The sequence below is a fragment of the Pagrus pagrus genome, assembly GCF_965226575.1.
Source record: "Pagrus pagrus genome assembly, chromosome: 3".
NCBI classification, from domain to species: domain Eukaryota; kingdom Metazoa; phylum Chordata; class Actinopteri; order Spariformes; family Sparidae; genus Pagrus; species Pagrus pagrus.
Window position 1 is genome coordinate 5,311,352 of NC_140187.1, and position 27,475 is coordinate 5,338,826.

Here is a 27,475-nt window from a genome sequence, read left to right on the forward strand (position 1 = left end):
TCGCTCTCCCCCACTCTCCCCCTTCCTCCTCCCCTATCACCCTCTCCCTCCCTCTCTCTCCTCCTCTTCATCCTTCCTTTCTCCTCCTCTACATCTCTTCTCTCTCGCTCTGTCTCTCTGTTTTCTCCACTTTTTAGTTCCTTCGTGCTGCAGTTCAAGGTTCCCTGAGTTCAAACCCTGTCAAGAATCATCGTGTGTGCGTGTGTGTGTGTGTGTGTGTCTGTGTGTGTGTGTGTGTGTGTGTGTGTGTGTGTGTGTGTGTGTGTGTGCGTGTGTGTGTGTGTGTGTGTGTGTGTCCTGGTCACAGTGGGGTGTCCATGGGTCATTACATGGACTCAGCAGGAGGTTAGTGGCTCAATTGTGGTTGAATTAAACGCTCACACTTGTCGCTGAGTGGAGTGTGTCTGTGTGTGTGTGTGTGTGTGTGTGTGTGTGTGTGTGTGTGTGTGTGTGTGTGTGTTCAGTAAAGTGTGAATCTGTTCCACGTCGACTCGTTTCGTTCTAAGTGGTTCAGACTTCCTCACAATGGGTTCGTCAGCGTTGAGGATGCAGACGTTCTATAAGTGAATGCAGCCCTGATGAGATTAATAGATTTTGTCTTTGCGGTTAAATGAAGCGTGCGCTGGCTGCAGATGTTTGTTCAAGGTTTTTATTGTCACTGTGACACACACTGACTGCAGGGGCGTGTGTGTGTGTGTGTGTGTGTGTTGAGACAATACAGAGTGTGTAATGAAGTGTGTAACTGCCTCTGAAAGGACGGATGGTCTCATAAAACATAATCAAAAGGCATTTCATTGGATGTTTCTGTTCTCTGTACTGTTCATACAAACACAATACCAGCTGGATGTTTTTCACATAATCTCTTTTATGATGATCATGCAACTGAATTGCGCCGCGTTAGAGGAGGTGGGATGTTCCAACGTGTATGAAAGCGCTTTAAATTTCAAAACCCATACTTTCTTTGTGTTTCAGCTCTCACTCCACACTGACTTTGTGTTTTTCTCACCCTTTAACTGAGATTTACACTTTCAAAACAATGTCCAGAGTGTAATAAATCTTAAAATGTCAGGAGTGTGCACAGGGACAATGGAGCGTTTGCAAACTGATTAGAAAGGCTGTGAAGAGTAAAGAGTACATGGACTTTCTGTTGCCACGAAAAGTCTCCCTGATCACTCAGTTTAAATGCATCCAGGTAAATGACAGCAGCTCTGAATGTATGTCGACGGCATTATAAAGTAATGCTTTCATTTACAGCTGGGGAACGACTGCTGGTTCAACCCAATCGGCAGAATAAACCTTTATTTATGTTGCAGCTTCACGTTTGTTTTTCCATTTTCTATGGAGAGCCGAAGTCACGCTCCTTCCTGTTTCCCTCATGGGACCTTATTTTGGAAAACTTTGTTTTGGATCACACATGATGTTAAAAGATACTTTTCCAAGTCAATAAAGTCGCAGTTTGTCGTCAAACTAATGAAATATACACCTTTGAAAATACGTCATTATAAAGACGACACAGATTTATTGTGATTTTCATCTTTTTTACTACCTTTTCTGTGTCGAGACGGCGGCCATGTTGGTGTTAGATGATATTCTTCAATCTTTATCTACTATACTCTGCTACAGTCTTTTAAATTGGCAAACATCGTATGTGTAGTTCATGCCACAATTCAAACGGGATCAAAATATTATTTGTCTCTCTCCGTTCTTTATTCCTCTCTCCTCACAACATTGTGCTCATGCTCTGCTTAGGCTCACGCACAAAAACCACTTGGTTAGGGTTTGGAAAAACATCATGGTTTGGCTTAAAGGTCCCATATTATGAAAAAAACGTTTTCTGTGGCTTCTACATGTATAAACTGGAGACAGAGACTATGCGGACAGTGTCCAAGAGTTTGGAGACTGTGTTGGAGACAAACACAGCTTTCGCTAGCTGTTTTTAGACGTTACCTGTTGCAGGTCAGTGGGGGATGGGAGCCGGGTGGTTGTGTTGGGTCAAACTGGTGTGGTTGAACGACAGCATCTCGGCGAGCCATAGCGATACATCCACTGTAAACATTAGCGCATGCTACCGCTAGCGTCAGCGGCATCCTCTCCCTGAGAGGGGCGTGTAGCAGGCAAGGCAGGTGTTGACAGACGGAGCTCATTAGCATTAAAGGTGCAGGAACAGAAACAGCCTGCTCACCTGAGCGACTTTCAGACAGCTGAAGTTCAGGACCACTGATGGGTTTGGGGCAGTACATTTCGAATACAGTGTTGTTGGACCTCTGACAGCTGTGTGAAATTGATGAAAAACAGTATAATATGGGACCTTTAAATACCTGTTTTGGTCGCTACGATCACAGATGGCGATGATCTGAAAAATAGCTGGTTAAAATGCCTCGAAATCAGCTGGAAATGTCCGCAGCCCTCCTAAAATAACACACCGACTTTGGTGAAATGTCCCCCAGGTGTCCTCACAAACATTCACTGATGTGACCCGATTTGCAGTCTGCCATTTGGCAACCTCTCTGGCTACTAACAACAGAAGTGCTGCAGAGTAACCAGCTGTCTGTAGCTGCAGTCACAGTCGACGGTTTGGCAGCAAAATTAACTCAATTTTCTTTCCTCTCTAAATTTCTCTGTCATCACTTCTTTTAAAAAGGTCAGCAAAGCCAATCACAGTTTAGTTTGCCAGCTGAAAAAAGGATGAAAAAGAAATGGTTTAGTCATTTTTCTATTATTCAGGCCGAGGTCACTGTGGAATGGACATAAAAATACTGGTGTGGATGCACTTAAAAAAAAATAGATGTCTTTGTGAAACTGGAAGTGTGTTTTAAAGAAAGCGTAAAGTTGTCTTTGTGTTATATGTGAGGGTGCTAGATGTCGCATGTAACTACAAATTATAAATCACTACCCCATTAATTCAGACACATTAGCATAATTGTTGTAAACAAACCAGACTCCTGCTGAAAGGACTCGTTCTTCAGCAGCCTCCTCGCTGTTATTTGTAGAGAACTGTGTTGAATCGCCGTACGACACAAACTAATCGCATACAAATGAGTCACTTTGTAGATTCATTTTAGATTCATTAGATTTCAGCGAGGAGAAGAAGTTAGAAGTCTAAATAATGAACGTTTACATATTTCCTCAATTTGTATGAAGTTTTTAGGGGAAAACAACCGTTGTGCAGCTCTTTTTACCTATGATGAAGATATATTTCATTCATAGAGGCCACTGAGATTTCTGTCAGCGTCATCATTACAACTTTGCTGCTGGTGGAAAGTTTTTATTGGGATTTTTTTCTACCAAAGGTGCAGAAATTAGGGGGTTTTTTTCATTTTGATTTGGGTGAATTGATCATTTTCCTTTGAGTGTAATATTGTGAAGGTCCTGCATTAAGGGGATAAATTATATCTACACGATTAAACTAATATATCTTGTCACTGGCATGTTGTTCATATCGAGTCACAACACTACAGTCTGAGAGAGAACAGGCTGTGTGTGTGTGCTTGTATTGATTAATGTTGACTGTGTGTGAAGTTTTAAGTCTGTGTATCCTCTTATTGGGGTCATACCTTCAATGTGTGTGTGTGTGTGTGTGTGTGTGTGTGTGTGTGTGTGTGTGTGTGTGTGTGTGTGTGTGTGTAGATTTACAGCCTCAGTGATTTATAGAAACAAGCTCATCTTGTCAACAAAGCAGCTCTGTTACCTGATCCCTTCGACTCCATGTATTATCGTTAAACACACACACACACACACACACACACACACACACACACGTGCTGCTTCCAATTAGTCACATGACATCATCCACTGGCCACTCGACCTCGACACGCAGCCACAGACACACAAACAGAGCTTCTCACACTTTGTGACCTGCAGGTCTGTCAACCCTCTGGAGGAACGATGAGCCGACTCTGCTGCTCCACGTGACAAACATTCTTTCTTTCTTTTTTTTTTACAAGATGGGATCGCTTCAAGAGCGTATTTCTGGCAGAAGCAAACTCTCATAAAAGCTTTTTATTTGTTAACAAATAAAATCGGATGACAATCGATGGAAACAGTCCAGAGGAACAGATGTGACTGAAGTGCTGACACTGACGAACCGCAGCACGGTGACACGTTGAATTCTTTCCAGGAACATTCGTGGAGGCGTCAGAGCGGGTCGGGCCAAAAGGACGATCTGTGAATCCACACAGAGCTCCTGTTTTATCTCCTGGAAAACTGTGGTGGCTGCTCAGAGGTTCAAAACGGATACATACTGATGATCTCAGCAGACTTGTGATGTTATGATATCTCTTCTTCTTCTTCTTCTATGTGTTGTTTCCTCTCAGGATGCTCCAGCTGGTGACCTGACAAGGTTACAAAAAAATCATCCACTTTAGGTTTTGCTTTCAGTGCAGATAAAATACTTGTTAAAGCCCCAGAACAAATATTCTCAATAGTCAAACAAGACTCATTTCCTGTTGTTCGTTTCAGGGGGAAATCATCAGGGGGAAGCTCGGGGCTGATCTCCAGCGTTTGTTTCATCATTTCCTCAAGTTTCTTTTATATAATGAACTGAACAAATGGACTTTTTTTCATGGGGTGATAAAAACAAACCTGTGGGACATTCATGAACACAGAATTTTGATTCATGAAATGAGAAGGAAGAGGTAGAAGTACCTTAAAGCAACATTATGTAGAAATGTATATTCCCCACCGCTTCTGAATGCAGCACAACTGTTTTCAATACAAATCTTTAGCAGTTTGTCAGATGTAATGTGACATTACGTGCTCGCTACGGACAAAACTTAGCACGTCATAACAATGTTACGTCTTGAAAACTCATGTCTTGAAGTTAACGTGCATGCAAGTTTTACACAATCGTTGCACACAGCTCAGAACAGTAACACCAAGCTAACACAACCCGAACCAGAGACAATAACACCTGGCTGTCACGTGGAGGATTTTGGATGAAGTGTCACATTATCTCCCGCTCCATCCTCCTTCGATTTTGCGTCCAAAGATGCCAGACGTTTAAAATAAATCATTTCTGCTCAGTTATTTTGGATGCCAGGCTTCAGTTTGAGCTAAAATTAAAATGAAAGGCAAAAGCTGAGCAAAACTGCCTGGAGCGTCTTTGAGCGGGGAGAACGAACAGATCTGTGAGCAAGCTGTTATTTTAAAGGGGAAATAGTCACATGCTGCATTGGCTTTCTTGCAGAAGGTTGACGAAAAGATCGATATCATCCATTAAATTATAGCTGCAGCCAGCAGACGGTTAGCTTTGCATTAAGACTGGACACAGGGAGAAACAACTAGCCTGCCTCCATCCAGAGGTAACAAAATCCAACAGCAGCTCCTCTTCAGCTCACTAATTAACACTTTTTATGTCATTTATTTTATCTATGCAAACATTGAAAAAGTTAAAACAGCAGCTTCTAGTTTTATTTGGGTTCATGTGCCAAGAGTTATTTCTTGGCTGAGAACCTCCTGGAGTCCAATAAAACCACAACGTGTCAATTTTACGCGTCAGTTTTATGATAAAACAGGTTAATTAATGAGTTTTAGAGGCGCTGCGAGGCAGATTTTGTTGCCTTTGGATGGAGCCAGACGAGCTGTTTCCACTCGCTACTCAGACTCCTGGCTGAAAGCTTCAGATTCAGCAATCGGACGTCTCAATCTTCTCATCAAACTCGCCGCTAAAAGGCAAATAAGTGATTCTTCTAAACTGTCAAACTTTTGACTACAAACTACTATTTGTTGAGCAGTTCTTTCACTTAGGAAAACAACCGTTGTTTAATTCAAAATGACGAACGATGACTCAGACGGCTCTATGTGAACACCGTCAGTTTAAAATAATCTGTCCTGAGCGATTAAAATGATGAAGAGTACATCGAGGGTGTTATGTTGCCGTTGGCAGAATTTAAGGACACGTATGAAAAACATCTGTGTGTGCAGGTAACGATCTCTAAATGTGCTTTACATTAATGACAGATTATTGCAGTGAGGAGGAGGAGGAGTGATCTCTTTCTCAAATGTGGATATCGTTTCCATTGTTCTGCGTCTGCTGCGGTTAGAAATATGTTTTTAGTTTTTTAAGTGGGAGTGAAGACAGACACAGTCCTTTTTTTTTTAATAGAATACATAAAGAGACTTTTGTATCAGGGCTCTCAGGAGCTTTAACAGAAGAAAAAGCTGCCCACTCCCTTACTGGTTCAATCAGCTCAACTGGTCTGTCAACTGGTCCTAGTCAGGCGTACCGTGAGTCTCTTTCTTCAAGCGAACTATCATATGACACATTCATACACCCATGGAAACAGTCAGAAACTCTGCACAGTGAACAGTTATTGTTCAGGATCAGGATCTGAAATGTAAATTCATCTGCGAAAACAAACTCTGACCTGAATTCGCTCCAGTTGTCACGACCTCACCGTCATATTTTCAAATTAAGAGCCTGTGGAAACGACCTGAAAGTCATTTTAATGTGTCTTATATTAGATTTAGGGTTTCCTGAGCAGTCAGACTCACACTTGGGTCATTGTGGATTGTTTAACTGTTCACAGTCACTCAGAGGTGTCTGCTCTCCTGTCACTTCTCTGTGCCGCCCAATAAAGCAAGAATGTAGTAAAAGTCTGAAAACTCAGCTCTCTGTTTACGATCCACAGTTTCATAGTTTACTCATTTCGAGGGAAATACTCTTTCACACAGTCTGATACTGTTCACACAAATACTAAAGTCATTTAAATTAAAAGATACTTAATGTCTTGTGACTCATGAGTTGCCAGAGTAAATGTTTGCATTGCACGTTTCTGCATATAGGTCCAAACTTCAATGCTATGTGGTGACAACGCTGCGCTTATGATCTGGTCCACACTTGATATTATGTGGAGATGAAGCTGTGTTGATGGTCTGGTTAGATTCTGGCACAAAAAAACACTTGGTTAGAGTTCAGAGGAGATTGTGTTTTGGCTTAAAATACCTGGTGTTGTTGCCACAAACAGCTGGAAAGTGTTACAAATATCCAACTTTGTCACTTGGACTGGATATTAACAGTCACGCCACGCAGTCTTCTCCCACCTGTGACAAGAAAGTCAGCTCATAGTTGGACAATATGAACGCAGTCGGGTTGGTATTGTAGAAATGCAGAGTACAAATCTGTGGTTTGCAGAAACATACAATGCCTCCATTTTAGTCTCCTCTCTCATTAATCCTCGTACGACCCCTCAGATTTATCTCTACCATTTTTTCTGTACTTGTAAATGCATTTTTCTGTGAATACTGCACTTGGACTGAAATATTATCTTCAATGGAGGACTTGAACTCATCAAAAACTGGCACTTTGGGATTGTATGACTGGTCGGCCACCATCCCAGAGCTTCAGTTTAGTTGACGAGTTGGGACTGAGACTCAAAAAGCACCTTTAATGCTCCTCAGTTCCTCTTATGTAACCTATTGTCTCTGCCCAGACAGAGAAAATATTGTTTTAAGCTCATCCAGTAAATCAGCGTCCTCTAACAACACGGAGCTCAGCCTCGTCACTCTGCCTCTTTACCTCTTTAACAAAGATTAACAACACAGTGCAGGGGAACTCATTGTGTCATTTGGTTGCCAAAGTCTCGCTGGACACTTTTACTATTTTACCAGCCAAAACATGTTTTCAGAATATAAATTAACCTCTAAAACAAACATGAAACTCAGTTTTAGAGGTTTGATTTCTGAATAGTTTCTAGTCTCTACTGTATAAAGCCCAACGAGACGTGTTAGAGTGAAGCGGTAGCTCGTTTATAAACCATAAAGCTGCTGCGGTCATTTCTTTCGCCTTCTCTCAGGTTTACGTGCACTAATTTACAGAAAACTTTTACAACAGCACACAAACTTTGCTAGCAGCTGTTTAACTCCTATGAGAGCTTGTTATGGGCACAATGCTGAACAAGGTACAGCTTTGTGTTTCAGAGTACAGAGCGGCACTTTGGATGTTATTGCTGTAATAAATCTGTAGAAGAAATGAGTAATACGCCGAGTGTGTCACCTTAATTGATTCTGAAAACATTTTACCACAAATCAGCAACAGATTATGTGAAATTTCATCTTGTTCAAAGCATTCAGGAAGTCTTTAGAGTGAGTTCCTGCGTTCCTGACGAAAATGGGTTTCAGCTGACTTTAGTAAGATATAAAAATGAAACAAGAGACAGAGACATTAGATAATCCATTACTTTGTACAAATAGTTACATTCTCATTCACACATCTATCTGTCCGTCTGTTTAAAGTGAAGTTTAAGAGTATTTCCATTTTCTGCTACTTTACACTTCCACTCTGCTACATTTTGGAGGCAAATACTCAACTTTTTACTCCCCTACATTCATTTGATGACTTTAGTTATGAGTAACTTTGCAGATTAGATGCTGCCTCAGAGGTAAAGTAGCAGATCTTTATATTGATTTATGTTATTGACAATGTGTTGAAAATGAAAATGCTGAATATGAGATCCGGTAATCAGCTGACCAACAGTGTACAGAATATACATACAGTACATGTAAATGTAAGCAGGGTTGGGAGGGTTACTTAAAAAATGTATTCAGATACAGTTACTAATTACCTGTTAAAAAAATAAAGTCAGTAACAAAATCCAAGTGACAATATTTAAGTTATGTAACTTGATCACTTTCCTTTTCTTATCTCAATACCAAAATTATGCAAAAAAATGCAAAAACAAAATAAATGAAAAGGAACAACAATAAAAAAAACGAGTGACGTTGTGTTGTGTTGTTGCGTATGCACATGGTTACAGATTGTAGTGAGTCACACTTTGAGGTCAAACTCTGGAGGGTTCATCCAGGCTCCACGCTGATCTACAGGCCCCACGAGTCCAAAGTGACACAACACACCGACGCTGCAACACTCCACCGCTCAACACTGGCAACCACCCAGAGGTCAAAGGTCAGACACGTGTTCTGATCCCTGACAGGTCAGCGGGGTGTGTTCGGAGCACAAACCAGATACAATCAGCCTTTAAAACATGTCACCTATTAAACTGGCATTTATTTGTAGTTTTCTTGAGGTCAAGTGATGAATTAAAGTTCAATATTTACTCTCTTTTAGCTCTGTTTTTGGTCTCTACCAGCTCCTGAAAGATACAATCTGTCTCTTTAGCTGCTGAATGCTCCACACTGTTTACCAGCTAGTCTCTCACTGATTCTGTCTGCTGTGTGCTTGTTAGCAGGAAGTGTACTGTGGGGTTTTTACAAGCTCTTCTCTGAAAACAGCTTCCACAGAACACGTGGCTCTGAGTGCACTGACTCAACCAAAACAGCAAAGCCGTGGCAGATAAACAAAGAGCTGAGACTGGCTATAAGAAAAGATGTACGTCGTGTGGAATCCACCTCACCGTCCAACATCAACACTGAGCTCTCAATATCAGCGTGTTTGTGTTTTATCACTTCCCAGCATGTGGCCCGGTCCCCCTGTACGAGCCTCGGAGCTTCTCCCTGTTCAGTACTGATAGAAGATAAAGTCCACTGTGTCAGCCGGACGTATAGACTATAACACAACACTCCCAAACTGAACTGGGGCCGTTGCAAGAGCAGGTTTACTGAGGCCTTGTCCACACGTACACGGGTATTTCTGAAAACAAACCTTTTTCTATGCGTTTGGGTCACTGAAAGACCAAACGTGTCGTGTCTCCAGGGCGGGGACCGTCCCACGTAAGAAGGCGTCAGGGGTCTGCGGCAGTGGCGGTAACCTAGCCTTTGGCCACCGTGCTTTGGTGAGCACTTGACAGACAAAAATGTGGCTTTCTACAGACAAAAGCATGGAAAAGCATCCGCAATTGCAGTTTTCTGCCATTTTGTCACCATTTAATGATGGAAAACTGTGTTTTGGACTGAATAAAAAAAGATCATTCAGTCAAACTGCTTCTTGGAACAGACCCAAGGTATTTAGAATAGACGGGTCATTACGTCAATGAATCTCACTTTGGGTCCAGACTGTGGTGACAGCTGTAACTGTCAATGGGAGAAACACACTTAAACCCAACGTATCTACGTCATGTGACGTCCGAGGAAGAAATGGCTCCAGAAAATGAAAGAGCACACTTCAGAGAGCAGGTTAACCACTGATTTTTGTATCGACACCTCGTTCCTTTCCTCAAATTTGTGTAGGAAAGGCTTCTGTTCGCGCTGCTGCTCGCGGTGTAATTGCAGCCTCATCAGTGGAAATCAGTCCTTCCTCGTTTGATCACAACATTATCAGCCCTGTCAATCTTTTTGGGAAAAAAATCAGTGGTTAACCTACTTTATCAAGTGTGTTCTCTGATTTTCTGGAAGCATTTCTTCATCAGAAGTCACACAATGTAGATTTGTTGGGTTTTAGTGCGTTTCTCCACAGTTTGGCACCAAAACAGGATTCACTGTCGTACTGACCCTTCCTTCTTTTCTAGATTCCTTGGAACAGACATCTGAACATGCAGCATAATCACGACTCTCTCTGTGTCGTCTTGTTTGTGTGCTCTCTGCAGCCGCCAAAGATCATTTGTGAGGGAAGAACCTCCACTCTGTAGTGTTCTCTGTAGTGTTCGAGTGATACGTCATTTTCTGGAGAACCACTTCACCGTGACACCACCGCCGGGAGCTCAGGAGCTTCTCATTGTGATGACGGACCACTGTTTGCATTTGTTTGAGTGCCAGGTGCAAGAAGTCAGGCTTGTTTGAGCAGGTTTTCAATGAGAGTCCTGGTTCTCCTGAAGCTTCTGGTTTTTGAGGAGAAAGGGAACTGCAGCAAATCACAATCGTGTTGTGTTTTAGGGCGTGTTTTCACCTTGGCCGTCTGAACCCTCGCTGAGTCGGGACACCCCCCCACAACTGTCATTTGTCTGAGTAAAATGCTCACGGCCTCGGGAGGCAGAACAAGAATTTCCATTTCACACTTGGGTGGAATTCCAGATTGGCTGAGCTCACCCCACAGGGCCCTTTCAATGGCCTACATTATGCCAAGCAAAGTCAATCATGTGAAAGGAAAACACGGGAGAAAAGCTTCCTGCGTATACCGAATGTAGCTCCGCAGTTTCGTTTTAGGCATTCGGCCGACTTCTCCCATCAGGGTGAGTTATGCAGAGTGAAAACGCGAGAATAAATCTTCATCCTCCTCTTCCAAGTGTTCTTAAAACAATAAGACGAAGTTGCAAAATCACACAAAGTGCAACGATATAAATTATGCGAGAGGAGACCTTTTTAAGGATCGAATCTGATGGCAGCTGACTGATGTTTTTACGCACGGTGCCTCGCAGTGTTATGAGTGCATACATTCACCTCAGCCCCCTGCAGTCCTGGCAGCGGTCCATGTTTGGAGCCAGATTTTCCAAACCTTCTCCTGCTGATCCACAGGGAGTCTTGTCTTTGTGAAGCCCTGCATGCTGTGCCACATATATGCACTCTGCTCATTTTTCAGATATCAGGTTACACTGGTGCACAGCAATAACTGGGTCATCGGAGCGAAATGCAAGAATCAAAGCAACATTATACAGAGACAGGGGTTAAAGGAAGTTAAAGAGAGGAGGGACGATGTTATAGTTTAGGTCTGAATGTAAAGCACCCAGTTCAGGTAGATAATCACCTCCATGTGCAGCATGGAAAGATCTGGGGCCACAGGCACCTCAGGCAAGTTGTTGACTTGCTTTAGATTGTATAATTTGATGATTTCCATGTCAGAAATATAAAATAGTGTGTCAGCTGTGGCTAAAATGTCTGCTAACAGCACTAATATAAAGGAAACACAAGCGAAACATCAGTAAGGGATCAACATTTTGACCCTTGCAGGTTGCAACAAAGCAAAACAATAATAACAATAAGCATCGTGATTGTGAGTCGTTTTTCCCGATGCCTGAAGAATGAAAATGTATATCCACTTGGCAGATCTTTGAGCACTTAGTTCACCATGTAAACATAACAGCAAAGCGATCCAGCAGCTGTGGGAAGAAGTCTCTGAGACGTCTGGCAGGGGATCCTTCGAGTCCTGTCTCTTGCGAGGTGGCGTCTCCATGGATCAGACTCGTTCCGACACATCCTGTGATGCTTGATGGGATACTGCAAATTTGGAGGCAAAGTCAACGGCTTAAAATATTTTGAGAAACTGCAGCTCTTTAACTAACATCTGCTGTTTTAATAATTCACCACCGTTATTGGCTGATTTCCTGCAGAGAAAGAGACAAATGAGAATGTATGAATGAGATCTCAGTCGAATCAAATGAGCCAAACAGACACCAGATGAAATTGTACTCGCATCATGAAACAACCAATTAGTTCTGAAGCTCAAACTTTTATCAGCTGAAAGATCAAGATCAAGTCTCTGCCTGCTGCGAAGTGATGGAGCTTCAGATCGCTGCTGCTCCGACACCGAATGCATCAAGATCAAGAGTGTGAGACGTGTGTGTGTGTGTGTGTGTGTGTGTGTGTGTGTGTGTGTGTGTGTGTGTGTGTGTGTGTGTGTGTGAGTGGAGGTTGTTCTTTGCTGGATTGAACCCGCTGGCCCGACTCCCTACAGGGCCACAGGGTATCGAATACAACACACACACTCACACACACCAACAGGTTCTCACTGTGATCTTTATTCTTGTTTTCTTGTAAGTGGTGTGTGTGTGTGTGTGTGTGTGTGTGTGTGTGTGTGTGTGTGTGTGTGTGTGTGTGTGTGTGTGTGTGTGTGTGTGTGTGTGTGAGCGAAAGCCTGAGAATTTCAAAACAGAAAAACAAAGGACAGAATAAAAGGACAGTAATGTAGCAGGTGGACGGACACATGATAAGTTTACAGAGACTTCAGTCATTTCTTGTTTCATCTTTTGCCTTTTCTCACACTTTTAAATGCAGTTTTGAAAAACAAGATCGGTTACAGCGTTCCTTATTGTAAGCACCTGTTACTGTGATGTTTCTATTTTTGTCCCATCATCGTGGCTCTTCTGTTTACTCCACACAAACCAGAGATGTAAACTGCACAACTTCCTGTTTAGGGGACATTTTCCTGGGGAGAGGCTACCTAAGCTACCTATTACCCCTTTTCCACTGGTCAAATATCCCACTTAAACCCGCTAAGATCAGTCTGTTGTGTGCAATGGGAACATGCATGGTCAGTTGACTCTGCCGAGGTGATGACGCATTATTAACATCCGGTGGTGACGTGTAAATTAAGAGGGAATTTGGGAATTACTGGACACAGTGTTGGAGGTGGAGCCGTGTTCATTCCTATGAAAGATGCTCAGTGGTGTTTTGAAGCTGAAAAAGCTCGACTTCCCCGCTATGAAAATAAGCACGGCTCTGACGCAGGTGACCTAGTTTAACGTCTTTTTTTAAAATAGTCACTCAACTCAGCTGCAGGATGCTCAAAATGTCCCCCAATCAGAAAGAACACAAGACGGCAAACAAATCTCAACAGGTGCAGAGCTTCTGGCTGATAATCTGTCAAACTGAGGTCTGCGGCACAGCTCACCTCGAGGCGTGCCGTTCCCCACCTCTCTTAAGCCTCTAACAAAGGGCGCCGTCACACCCTGATTAGCTCTGAGGAGAAGCTGCTCTCATTAATTAGGTGCCAGTCAGTCTCCACACCTGCAACAGCTGATCTGAATCCACTGCAGTCAGTCCAGAGGGATCTGAGACTCTCTGCTTAAGTAAAAAGACAGAAGTGTTAAATAATGAGGCTGCTGCAAGAGAATATTTTTAATCGTAACAACTTACTGCTGTAATTTACTGCAGGTTTTTAAATAAACAACTGCTAATAGCTTATTTTTAAAGAAGTTTAGTTTAACTGGAGATCTCATCAGATCCTTTAAGTAACTTTCAGGCAGTACTTTAAAGTTGTAACAGCTGTAAGACCCTGAGGCACCGTAAAGACGTGCAAAGTGCATCCTTCCTCATCTCCTGCTGAATCCATCAGAGTCCACCGCTCTTAACTGAGAAGGTTATAGCCAACGCAGACACCTCGGAGAAGTACTGTTGAGTCCACTGTGCGACTAATGAAAACCCTTTGGAGTCATCAAAAAATTCCAGTGATTTAAAAAATATGCTGAGCTGTCAGTGTAGCTACACACATACACGTTTAAAATACCTACAAATGGACTCTGGTTCTGAGACACAACTACTGGTGTTTTTTATTTCTGTGACAAATCTGGTGAATATTGTGAGGACGTCAAAGCAGGATGCAAAGAGACAACACGGACCAGGAAAGCCAAATGGCAAGCACCCAAAGGTGGCAGAAAAGGCAAAAAAAAAATGCATGCAGACGAGCAAAAACCATGAAGAGGTTGAGTTCATGAGGAGGATGAACCACTAAAGCTGACAGGCACTACTGACAATCTGACATGTGAGGTTGAGAGCAGGAGGGCAGGTGTATACATAGACAGAGGCTGATTAGAGGGGACGAGGGGCAGGTGAGCAGGTAGGTGGTTATCAGGTGATCTTTGTCTGGCAAGAAAAGCTGCCAAAGTTACCAAAGACGCTGCCACAAAGAAGAATTGGCGTCATCTTGGATTAGATTACAGATTTACAGAAAAAATTTAACGTATCAAAACCCAAACACACAGTTTGTATTCCAACCCAGAATAAATGTGAGCTATGTGAGTTTCTGCAAAACCACAGATAAGTTCAAACCTAACGTGTTTTGATTCCTCTCTTGTCACAATACTCTGCTTGGATTTAAACACTTGGTTAAGGTGAGGAAAACATCATGGTTTGGCTAAAAAATACCTGTTTTTGTCCCCACAGAAAACATTTGGAGAATGGCCGACAGCTTTGTCGCCACAAAAACAGCTGGAAATGTCTCCAGGTCTCCTTAAAAACTATCCAGCAGTGCGACTCAAAACTGCGTTGACCGTTTGGCAGCCTCGTTGGCTTCTACTGCGGTTGTGATGTCACAAATATACAGTAACCGCCCTCAAACATGTCGACACCCAAAATAAAAATACGAGCCTGAAAGTCGGCATAATATAACATTTAACACCCTGAAATATTACCAACATTGATTTTGTTTTAGTCCCTGCGTTAAAACACAACCCTCCCTCCTTTGAATTTCACACTGTAGCTCCGGTATCAGGCCTCATCCACAGGTACACAGGTGTTTCTTAAAACATAACTTTTTCTAGCTGTTTTGATCTCAGATTATTTCTGAAATGGGGCTAAAACGCTCGTCTGTACTGATATCGTTTGCTACGTGTGGACCAGGCCCGGCCTCGGCCATGTCATCAGAAAATCGCTGACATATTTCAGCTTTAAATTTCTAACAAACGTCCACCCAGTAGTTGAGATAAATCCCAATCTGCTGCAACAGAACCTCTGGGTATCATATAACACATCTGCTGTGAGCATCTTCTCTTCCAGGTGTCTGCTGAATATATTAACTTATTAAATCAACAGTCTGAAGCTGCAGCACACGGACAGATAAAACCCGACAGGCGCTTTAGACTCAACACGCTTCAGACGGTCATTTATCAGGTAGAGTCGTCTCAGAAGAGTTGTCGGAGCGCTACAGCGGTTGGAGAGCCACTGTAAAATATGTACAAATGTCAGGTTTAGTTCCAGGATGTTTGTCAACGTGCGACACAGTGAGTTATGTTCAAGAGCTCTGGAGAAACGTCTGTAAAAGTGTGTCTGTACAGTTATGCTATATATCTGTGTGTGTGTGTGTGTGTGTGTGTGTGGTACAGCCTGTTTGCTGCTCAGTTTAAGTGGTGTTGACAGCAGGCTAATGGAGGAGACGACCGTGGAGAGTTACTGTGATTACAAACCCAGAAGTTTTCTGTCATCATCCTCCTCTTCCTCTCCATTTCCTCCTCTTCCTCGTGTCCCTCACACATCACAGAGAGGAAAAGGCAGCGACGTATTAGCGGCGAGGAGGACAGAGTAATGCAGAGACTCAGTGACGTCTCTTATCTGTCTTTCGTCCACAGAGGCAGAAACACACAGACAGGCCGATGAGAGACGGATGAAGAGAGGAAGAAAAATGGGGATTCGCTCTTTCTCTCTTCTCTGCAGTGGAAATAAAAAAGGCCACAGAGAGGCCGGGAGTCGGACAGAGGGAAGAAATAAATCATGAATGAGCTTCAGATTGAGAAAAATCATGTGGAGAGACACACACGACGTCCATGTTGGATTTAGATCAGTTTAGAAGAAGATGTAGACAGATCCAAACTGAAGACGACACTGACACACGTCTGCTTTCACTTTCTATCAATAATTGTGTCGGCCTGATTGTCCGTGCTGTCATTTCACTATGGAGGTCTGTTCATAGTGTCCTCCCTGGAAGACAGATCCTTCATCTGTTGCTCATCTTTGTTCACCGTTCACGTCCACGAGCAGCTCCTTTCTAAACAGCGCTTTCTTTTTATTAAAAATAATCGATGTTTTACATTTAAATGTCTGGAACCAAAATTGTCAAATCATATTTTTGTTGCTTTTTGTGACATGATATAAATGTAACTGATTGTGTTAAACGGGAATATGATGTCATCTCATATCGATCGCAGGCTCCTGTATCGAATCGAATCGTATCGTGTCAGACTTTGTGATATCCACAAATATCGTATCGTTGTCCGAAGAATCGATATAATATCGTATCTTGATGAAACTTAGTGATGTACACCCCTGTTTCCCAGCTGGCTACATGATGTTTTATTGTTTATTGCAGGTGGTGACCCAACAATTCATATAAACTGGTCTTTGTAACATAAAAACAAATCATTTTTTGGAATTAATTTCACCGTCGCTTGTTGATATTAAAGGAATGGACAAAATAAACAGGAACACCTGTCAGGATAACACAATACAACTTAACAGTGCTTTAAAATCAGTCTTAAAAATGAAAATTAAATTAAATTAACACCTCTGTACATCAGTGTCAACAAGTTGGTTTCGTCAGCTTGCTGTTTCTATCTTATCATATTGATTGTTTGTATGCTTACTGCAGCACAAATTACCCGCTCGGGACCACTGATAAATTGACTCGACTTGACTTATAAATGTGAAATGTTTTCAGTTTCATTTTCCTCTTCTTTGAACAGCAGAAACCAACAAGGTGCGTCTTCATCTCTTGTTGTTTCAGAGCGTTAAGTGAAGATGAAGTGACACCCTGAAGATCTGCTGACGACCTCACAGCTCGGATGTTTCCATCGAACGAAACGCAACAGAAAAGTGAGTGACTTGTTTCTTGTTTCTGGTTTTTCTGCCTGTGAACCTCAGCGGGTCCCTCTTGGCGTTTTCGTGTGATTTCTCAACACTTGAGTTCACAGTGAATCTCTGTCTGTTCAGGATGCTGCGTGATGAAAGTCTGATAAACATAAACAGCCTGGATTTAAAGTGTGATCCGCATCTAGATGCCAAAGTTATCATGAACATATCTCACATAACTCCACACTCAGCTGTTTATTGATGAACATTATCAGATAAGGATTACGATCGTCGACGTGCCAGAACACACAGATGTGGACGGTCACTGTGTCGGTCTGTACGAGCGTGTTGGAGTCGGCAGATGTTTTTCATCTTCGGTAGAAGTTGTGTATGTGAACATCTCAGTGTTTGTGCATGTGTGTGTTGGAAAGTCCAGATGTTTGTATCTTTTGAGGACTTGTTGAAGCCCGGCATGTGTGTCTGTGTGTGTGTGTGTGAGAAGAGCCCAGATGTTTGTATCTCCTCAGGAAAATAGAGATGAACGCCGTGTGTGAAGAGTTCATGTCAACAGATTTAAGGGATTCGGTTACTTTAGAGGCTTTTAATCTTTGCTCCGGCTCGGCCTAAACACACAGGAAACCTGGATATCACCACATAACACAACACACAGCGGGGAGGAGGAGGAGGAGGTGGGGATGGAGGTGAACGACGGGCGGAGAGACGAGGGAGGTCTGCAGAATGAGTTAAAACTGAGAGAAACGGAGTCAGAGGAAAGACAGAGAAGAGATGCAGACAAATAAAGTGGCGGAGGCGAGGAAGAGATAAAGAAATGTGAGAAAATGGAAAAAGGGACGAGGAGACACACGAGCGAAGTGAAAGGTGAAGCCAGAGAAGTGACAGCTGCAGAGGAGGACGACTCCTCCAACACTCTCTCTCTTCTTTCCTTTAACCTACATCTTTTTTTCTTATTTCCTGTGGAAGAAGTGAACGCTGTCTGTCCTCCTCTGTCCCCTTTTCAACATTCACTTTATTCATAGGCCTTCTTTTTTTTTACAAACTGTACTCGTTCCTGGAGAGTATGAGGAATAAAATCACTTTCTGGCTGCTTGTGACAACAACCAGCAAATGGAAAGACGTGTGTTTCACCTCATAAAGTAATGAATCAGAATATTTTTGAGGTCGTTTATTCATTCAAAAACCTCTGAGGTCACTCTGAGGTCAGTTTTAATTCCTATCTGCTGCATTAAAGGCTGCAGACGTTAAACGTTAAGTATTTTCCCGCATCTTAAAGTAGATTCTGGAGAAAGATACCGATGCTTTGGGCTGCCATCGCTCAGTCTGAACAGTCGCAATGCATTCTGGGCCAATTCTTGCCAGTGTAGCATACATGAGGGTATTTCTCGCGTACACAAAATCTGCATACTGTGTGTACTCAACCTTGAAGGGGTTGTACATCAGTAGGTGACTTTCTTAGGAGAAGCGCTCGTGAACAAGTCTGAACATAATCTGAGAGAAAAATATTTTTTCTGTGCTTAGAAAAAAATATATTTTATTTCAAGGCATGAAAAACAGAACTGAAAACAAAAGTTTGTCATTTCTAACAAAGATGTTGGGACTTTCCCAGCTGTGTCTGCGGAGACAGAACCAAGTATCTTTATGCAAAAACATGATCTTTTCCTAAACCTGACCAGATCATAAGCACAGCGTTGGCACAACATGAGATTGAAGAGCCAAAGAAACGTTAAGTTTCAACATAAACGTGGTTTGCAGAAACGTACAACCAACATTTACTCTGGCGATTGTGTTGTTGTGACTGATATGATAAAGATTCCCCAAACATCCTCTATCACATTTCCCCCCCCAAAGTCTTTTGTGTCTTTTGTTTTTTTGTCTATTTCATCGTCCTTTCCCGACACGCCCGTCCCGTCTCTCCTCTCCAAACTAAATCTAAACATTTTGACAGAGCTGAATGTTGAAAGCTGGTGTTAACAGAGCTCCAGCTCGCTGCTAATTCACTCCCTTAAAACAACAATCGATCAGATGACCTGAAAACAAAACCTCATCATACCACAGCGATGTGTTATCACCGGTTATAAATCAAATGCCGTAAGATGTTTGGTTTGTCCAGCAGCCACTAAATACCACAGTGACTCTGTCAGGTGTGATTACATTTCAACTATTTATACCGTGATCATCCCGGCGTCCTCGTCCTCGACCTTTGACCCATATGTATGTCATAAGTTGTGATGTCTCAATGCAAAACTTCATTAAGAGACTTTTAGCATCAAGGCTTACCCAGAATACTTTGTGAACAGCTCAAGAAGAAAGAGAAAGGGATTACTGCGATGCAACATTAAAGCTGACAACAAAGAAGAAAATGGATGTCTGTCCACACCCTTCATGTTGGTGTTTACAGAGAACCCTTTCTCTTACTAAATGTTTTTATAATCTAGTTTACTTTGCCAAAAATCTAATCGATGCCAGGATTTTCTTCTCTCCGGTCCAGAGGCCTGAAGCATGAAGCAAGAATAACTTAGTCTGGATCTCCTTGGGGTTTCCTGCTTCACTGAGATCAACATTAGTCACCACAAAGTGTGTTATCAACAAGCTCACGTAACTCTGGGTTTTTCAGAGCGCACTCACACCATCCCCAGGCACGTTTGACCCCCAGAGTCCAGTTTGTTTGACTAGCGTGGTTGCTCAAGTGTGGGACACTTTCTTGGCCCTGGCACGGTTGGAAGAGGTTTGCTTCGGCACGGTACGGTTGCTCATGCACGAGCACAAGCGCCGGTGAGCAACGTGGACATGAAGGATAATCGTGCGCATTACGGCGCCTTGCATAGTCAAGAAATCCAGGAACGTGAGACGGCCGTCTATGAGCACAAAGACACAACATAAGCCACAAAGAAGTCAGTAAAGTTAATCTTTTTCTCTGTTGTTCTCCATTGTGCATCACATACACAATGGGATGACGTATGTACAAGAGGTAAACGTGCTCGGCCGGAGCGATGTGAGTGACTTTGTAAATCTCGAAAGAATGAATCAAACTCCGACCAGCTGCTGACCACATATACATTACAACTGTGTGTGTGTCTGTGTGTGTGTGTGTGTGTGTGTGTGTGTGTGTGTGTGTGTGCACCTCATTACAGAGCAGCATAGTTCTTCACCCTCGGGGGACATGAGGTCATCTGTGACCTCTGACCTCTCCAAAATTAGCCAATCACGTGTCAGCTGGCACGGAGCCAGAGGTGACGAATGTCAGAGACGATCTGAAACTGGAGGAAAACATGCAGAAACAACTTAAAGGGACAGTCCGCCCCCAAAATCAGAAATACATATTTTCCCTCTTAGTTGCAGAGTTTTGGAGTTATCAGCTCATAAATATGTACTTTGATTTTGGCATGAAGTTAATCCCTGATTAACAAATGTTTTAATTACATTCCCCTTCCCTCTTGTTTCAATGAAGAATCTCTTTGATCCGACGATTTATGACGACTAACTTCGCTGGTTCGACTCTCTACAGACAGAGATTTGTTCGTTTGCTGCTCGTAATAAGATAAAAGATGTTCTGTGGGTTTTGTTTACTTGGAAATTGAGCAAAGTCTCCGAGGAGCATTCAGAGTAATTTAAAGCTGCCGTCTTATGATCACAGATGATCTGTGAGTCAGAGAGAGAAGAGAGGAGGGAAAAAAGTTAGAGGGAGACGAACCAAAAGCAAGAGGACAGATGGGAAGAGGAGCACAAGATAACGTAAAACATGTTTCCAACCGACAGAGAGACGCAGGGAACAAGACCTCAGGAACACACACACACACACACACACACACACACACACACACACCACACACACTGGACCCAGGAGACTGAGGATGTACATACAGAATGTTCCTCTCTCTTGTTTTTGTCGTGTTTCATCAAACATAAACACACACTGAAGCTGTTTCCCATATGTTTACACACACACACACACACACACACACACACACACACACACACACACACACACAGGTGTTTACAGTAGTTATGTATAGACTATAAGGATGTTTTGTCTTTACGTCATCTTTGGATTAACTACAGACATCGACTGTGTTGGATAAAATCTGTCATGTCAACGTGGAGCGTTTTAGTAATTAACCTGAGACGTCTTTGATCTTTGTGGTAATAACGAGCAGAACGAGCTCTCTGTGAATTGTTCGTTTGTTCAAAAGTCAGCCGTTGTTATGAATATTAATAGCACGGTAACATCGGTGTCATCAGAGGAAACAGGCTCACAGTTTTTCCTTTTAAAGCACGGTGGTCGATGATTTAGAGGCAGTTAAGGGAACGTGACAGTCATGAAGATGGATGAGACGATGAAACACAGCAGGTGATGTGACGGTGTCAGGTGTTGGACTCTAGATTCACTCATCCAGAAGAAACATGTGAAAAGTTAGCGAGTGATTTTCATTTGTACCAAAGTTGAAGTGCTCTTACATTCATGCCTTAACAAGACGATAGGCTGTTTGACAATGACTCCAAAAGCATCATGATGTTTTATGTCTTACACAACGTGCGTTATGTTACCTTACATACATGTCATAAGTTATGTACTTGATGCAAGTTAATACATATGTCCATTACGTATGTGAGGTCACATATGTGCTTACAGTTAAAATAAGTCAACACTGACTTTTGGTTTCACAGGAACACCTACAGCCCTCTGCAGGGTGAAAGTCCTGCGATTGACCCACTTTTACATCTCTTGACTTCCTCCTTTATTCCCATCATAATTACTACAGCCAACAGAGGTTGCGAACAACATTAACATCGTCTATTAAAACCCACTTAAACAAAAAAACAGTGTTGTCGTTTTTCTGGTGAGGACGGGTCGCTTACGTTACTCGTGTGAGCGAGTTAAGAAAGAGTCGGTTTGTATCAGTGATTCTTGCGTGAGGGCCCAGTGATTTTCCAGATTTCCCAGGCCTCTTCAGCTTTCAGTTTGCGTCACACACAGTAAAACTGTTTGTTTGATGGCTGCGGCCCCACAGCGACTGAGAGAAGGAACTGATCGTTACAGAGGCAAAACCAGGCAAACGAAGAACTGAGGCTAATTAGACCGAACTGGAGGAGAGTGATTACCAACGAGACCACATTCACTATGTGACACCACCACACCCTGAGAGGAGGGGAGACAATCAGTTCCTCATGTACTGAGCTGTGTGTCTGTGTGTGTGTGTGTGTGTGTGTGTGTGTGTGTGTGTGTGTGTGTGTGTGTGTGTGTGTGAACGTAAACATTTAAGTGGTCGACGTGTGTCTTTGTGTGTGCAAATGTGTGTACGTGTGTGTGTGCGTTTGCCACCGCAGATGATCTACAGGCCTCTTGTGAGGGTCTGCTGCATGCTATAGCCAGACCAGACACACACATACACAAACACACACACACACACACACACACACACACACTGACACACAGAGGCCCCAACCTCCCACCTCCTCACCACATGGGACCCAGTAAATCACTTGCAGGTCAAGGCTAATTTTTTAAGACCAGATCTCAGCTTTTCTCAAGACACCCCTTTACACACCACACACACTACACACACACACACACACACACACACACACACACACACACACACACACACACTCCATCCATCCTCATCCCCCCCTGAATTCTTCATCACTTGAGGAATGCGCCTCCCTCACATCACATTCGAATCACATTCCAGACATTATTTATTTTATGTGCTGATCATCGGTAGAACCTGTTGTTACAACACGTTCCTTACACTATTTATTATTTTCTTTTTTTTTTTTTACGTGCTCTCTGTTCTTTGATTCTCGGTCAATTTTCAATCACAGCGAAAACGAGAAGCTGCAGATTTTCATTCCAGCCGAACAACCGCAGCAGCTGCAGCCTGAGGTCTGCACACCTCCGGCCAACCGAGCAGCTAATTAATCACCTGTGGAATCAGCTGGTCCGAGGCCAGTTTGAATGAAGGCAGCAGGATCGAAAAAGACATTTTTTTATATTGTTAAGGGAATATTTAGAGGAGACAAGCCTAGAAAGTGGTGTGAATCATAAGTGGAAAGAAAAGAGGTGAACAGGGGTTTTGGGAACAGAAGACCAGAGTTACCTGCAAGTTTTAAAGGATAAACTGAGTTTATTTACACCAATGCTACCAGGTGTCATTTCTGTGAGCTTGGTCATAGTTTATATTGGTTATTGTATTACATTACATTATTGTTATATTACACCCTGTCTCCAAATGTTAAAGAAAGTGATACAAAATTCCTGGATCCGTCTCTTTATCTGGATCCACCCCAAAAGTTAAGAGTCAAGAGACTCATCCTCCATCCACGTTTCCTGAAAATCAGGATGTCTTTTTGTAATCCTGACGACAAACCAACAAACAAACGGGTGAAAACATAACCTCATTTGGGACGAAATAAAATAAGTTATAATAAACCAAAGTCACAATCCGATAAGACTGATGTTAAGATCATTTAGACACCAGGATCTGTGAGTCACCTCTGCTTGTGAATAAAGTTAATTTGTCCCTCTTTTAAAAATCGTCACTTTAGACTGAACTAAACTTGAGACTTGGAAGCAAAAACATTCAAGTCCAGTGAACTTTGTGACTTTAAGCGTTTAAGTTTCGTGATCTTCTAGTTCTTAATAAGTCGCTGTAGTTCCTTAATTAAAAATGTGTTGAGAAGAATATCTACGAGTAAGATTTATATGTGTAACTATGAAGATGACTCAGTCTTATTGATGCCATTTCTCTCATGTGTTCCTCGCTCTTCCACTTCTCTCCTCCTCTCTACAGTCTGTACAAAATGTAACTTCTCTCTGTTTCTGCTCCATTTCTCTTTTTCCTGCACTCTCTCTCTCTCAGAATAAACACTGGACGTCTCTTTTTTCCTTAAACAAGGAGTCAGAACATCCAACAGCTTCAGCTGTTCACGTGTGTCAGACCCAGACCTCCTTCAAACATCTCATTTACAGGAGGCGACGGCGGGTCAGGATATTAAACACTCACACATGTTCAGGATCGCATTAGACTGCATAGCTTCTGGTTTATAGTTTTACTCTTTCGTCTCATAATTTCTCTGTAACTCCACAGCGTCTGATCGATCACTCGTGTTTTTGTTTGTGTTGAATTTATTTTCTCCCCTGTTTATACAGATAAAACAAAAACAAAAAATGAAAATGGATAACTGCACGTAGTTACTTTCCACCACTGGCTTCAGTGTCCACATTATTTCATATTTTACTTCCCCACTAAAGGCCACAGCTCCTCCTCCTCTCTGTCTCTCTTCATGGTCACATGTGGTGGTGATTCAAGGGGTTAAGAGGAAATCACCGAATTCCTTAAATTCATGCTCCATTTTTTTGTGTAAGCAGGAGAAAACTCACATTCAGACGGTGACCACATTGTTCTCGGGCGATGATAATAAAAAAAGATGCGATTGACTGAAACAGCTGCATTTTGCAGCTCCCTGCAGCTGATTTCGTGAAGCCGACCTGTTGAAAAATGTCGACTGTAACCGAGCAGACAGGTGGAGTTGGATGCAGTGTGTGACGGCAGAAATAGACTTCATGCTTGTTTGATAAGTTGGAGCTGGATTACATTGTTCACATAGTTTGTTACAGCTGGTTAATGTGGCGCTCAGCCAGCAGGACTGAACTATGTTACTCTGCTGCTCTCAGCTAACGGAGCTGATTCCTTCACGCTTCTTAAAGTCTGTGCTCAGCATCTGCAGAGCCGAGAGGTTAAATTAAGAAATACAGCTGCCAGATTTTAATCTCCTGCAGTTTAATACCAGATCACACACACACCTACAGTAACAGCAAACACCACGCTGCATTTATTAGATGTTTTGAGTGATTCAAAGAGAAGGAAGCATCACCGCTTACAATAAATCATATTTCATCTTGGAATAACATATAAATAACGATAATCCTCGTAAAAACAAAAGACACTTGGCTTCCTCTCGCGGTAACGATCACACCTGGTTTCTCCATCTCCGTCTGTTATGTGTGGTTGCTCGGTGACTGTGTTGCCGTTGGCATCAGGACCAGAGGAGTGTGTTTCACATTCTGGGTCAGGACTCGACTCTGAACTACTTACACTGGCAGCGTATTTCTGCTCTACTTCAAATCCGAGTCGTGTAAGAGCCAAGCAGGGAGGGGATGACCTTGATTCCAGCTTATTTGAGCAAGACAACAAGTACGAGTCCAGATTTTAATGTGAAGATGCAGAAATGAACTAAACCAAACAGAAAGGAGGAAGCTGAGATAGATAAACAAACTGCACATTTATGTTTATTGGCTGCGGCTCAGGAAGGAGAGCAAGTAGTCCAATGATCGGAAGGCCGGTGGTTTCGATCTGAGGATGCATGTCGAGGTGTGCCTCTGTCATCACGTATGAATGTGTTTGTGTGTGTGTGTGTGTGAATGGGTCAATGTGGCAAGTGCTGTAAAGTGTTTGAGTGGTTGGTAGACCAGAACAAAATGCTATTTGATCACAAGTCCATGTTGTTTTTACGTGTCCTGTCGACTTGTGGTCATTGTGACTTGGACTCGAGTCAACTTGAGTTCCTGTTTTTAATAACTGGCAACTTGACTTGACAGGAAATAAATGACTTAAGACATGATGAGTCGAATGACTCGTCTGTGATCATTTTATAAGTACTCGACTCAGGAAGAAGACTCCCGCACACTGTCCACTTCACTTGCAATTAAATTTATTGACGACAATGTTTCGGTAGTTAGACCTTCATCAGGTTATCTTCGTATTCGACTCGACATGACTTGACTTGCCCAAGAAAAAATTACTCGGGACTTGCTGTAGACTTGGACCAAATGAATATGCAATGTCCAGTTAGACTTTCAAAATAAAGGTAACATGACATTTGGACTGTTCACGTTCTGAAATGGTCACAGCTCGCTGAGGTCTAGACACCAAGACTTCTTGGTTAGGTTTTTGGAAAAAAAGGTATGTGAGGTCAGATATTTTACTCACTTGTGGTTACACACAGGACTCGAGCTCAGGTCTCCTTGGTGGAGGTTCTGTGTTCGACCCACTTCCTCCTGCTGTGGCCTCTTCACACCACTACACCAGAGGGACACGAGCCGAGATTGAGAACAGGCTGGTTCATCCACACCATCAGCAGTCTGGCTCAATAAGATGATGAATGAGGAAGTTCGGACAATGATTAATCTTGGTTTTTTCCCCCGCATTCAATGAACAGGATTTGTAAACTATGATAAAAAACAAAATGTAACTCACAGTGTGAGTCTGAACTGCTTCAGAAGAAAACAACTGACGAGCATTCAGACAAAAAGAACTGTTGTTTTTGCTTCGACCGAACTCAGCGTTCACAGGAGCCACATGAAAGCCCACAGCAGATGGTGTCCAGACTGTGTGTGTGTGTGTGTGTGTGTGTGTGTGTGTGTGTGTGTGTGTGTGTGTGTGTGAGCACATTATTATAATATACTTGCGTGCAAACAGTATTTTTCTGCAGAAGTGCAGCATGTGTTCCACTGTTTCTTCATCTCTGATTGACCTTCTCACTTTGTTGTTTTGTTTTATCGTCATCTTCAAGTGCTTCTGTGGTCGCTTTGACATCGAGTTATACCATTTTGTTTGACTTAAATTTCTTGCACGTCACAGCGAGCAACGGCTACAACAACTTTTTTTTTTTTTTTTTTACAACTCTTGTATTCGTCCAAAACCTGGATTTTGTTATAATTATCCATCATGAGGGGCAGTAAATCTTTCTGTGTTTTATTGTTTTGAAGTTAAGCAGCTGTTTCTAAAAAGAACAATTAATTGAACACACACATTAGAAGCTGAGCATCATGTATCAATGTACAAAGTGCAGGTTCATCGCACCACAGTCCCGGGGTTTGTCCACACCAGTCGGTGGTAAAGTTTAGGCTACAAAGGGAGGAACGATTGTGATTTTGTTGATTTCAGTCTCAAGTCACTGCTGACTTTTTGTGAAGTGCTGCCAGTGCCTAAACATAACCATAAAACAGTTGAATAATGCCTTAGTCGCTGGTTAAGATGTTGCAAGACTGCCTGTTTTGGCAGAAAACAAATGAAACATCACGTATTGGGTCAGCATCAACATTTTTGTGACTTGCCAGGCATGTTAATTTTAATTTCGTTCCGGCATTAAGTTTCATGCAAAACACATTTTCTGTTACCAATCAGTAATTTCTCGGAGACAGGGCTGAACACTTGACAGGCTTAAGAAGACGTGGTAGATGTTGAAAGGATAAAAAGTTACATCTGCACTAAAAATTCATGGAAATCCATCCAGTAGTCGTACATAACATGTCACTCGAAACCAGAAAATTGAACCTGCTCATTGGACTAGA

At 42.5% G+C, this 27,475-nt stretch overlaps 1 protein-coding gene across 1 annotated transcript in view; it reads left to right on the top strand.

The window, feature by feature from the left end:
- Positions 1-27,475, top strand: part of ripor3 (RIPOR family member 3) — a 52,322-nt gene that overhangs the window by 3,933 nt on the left and 20,914 nt on the right. The window contains exon 2 of the mRNA XM_084348580.1: positions 17,039-17,127. The gene's annotated coding sequence lies outside the window, so the exon portion shown is untranslated. The remainder of the gene's footprint in view (positions 1-17,038; positions 17,128-27,475) is intronic.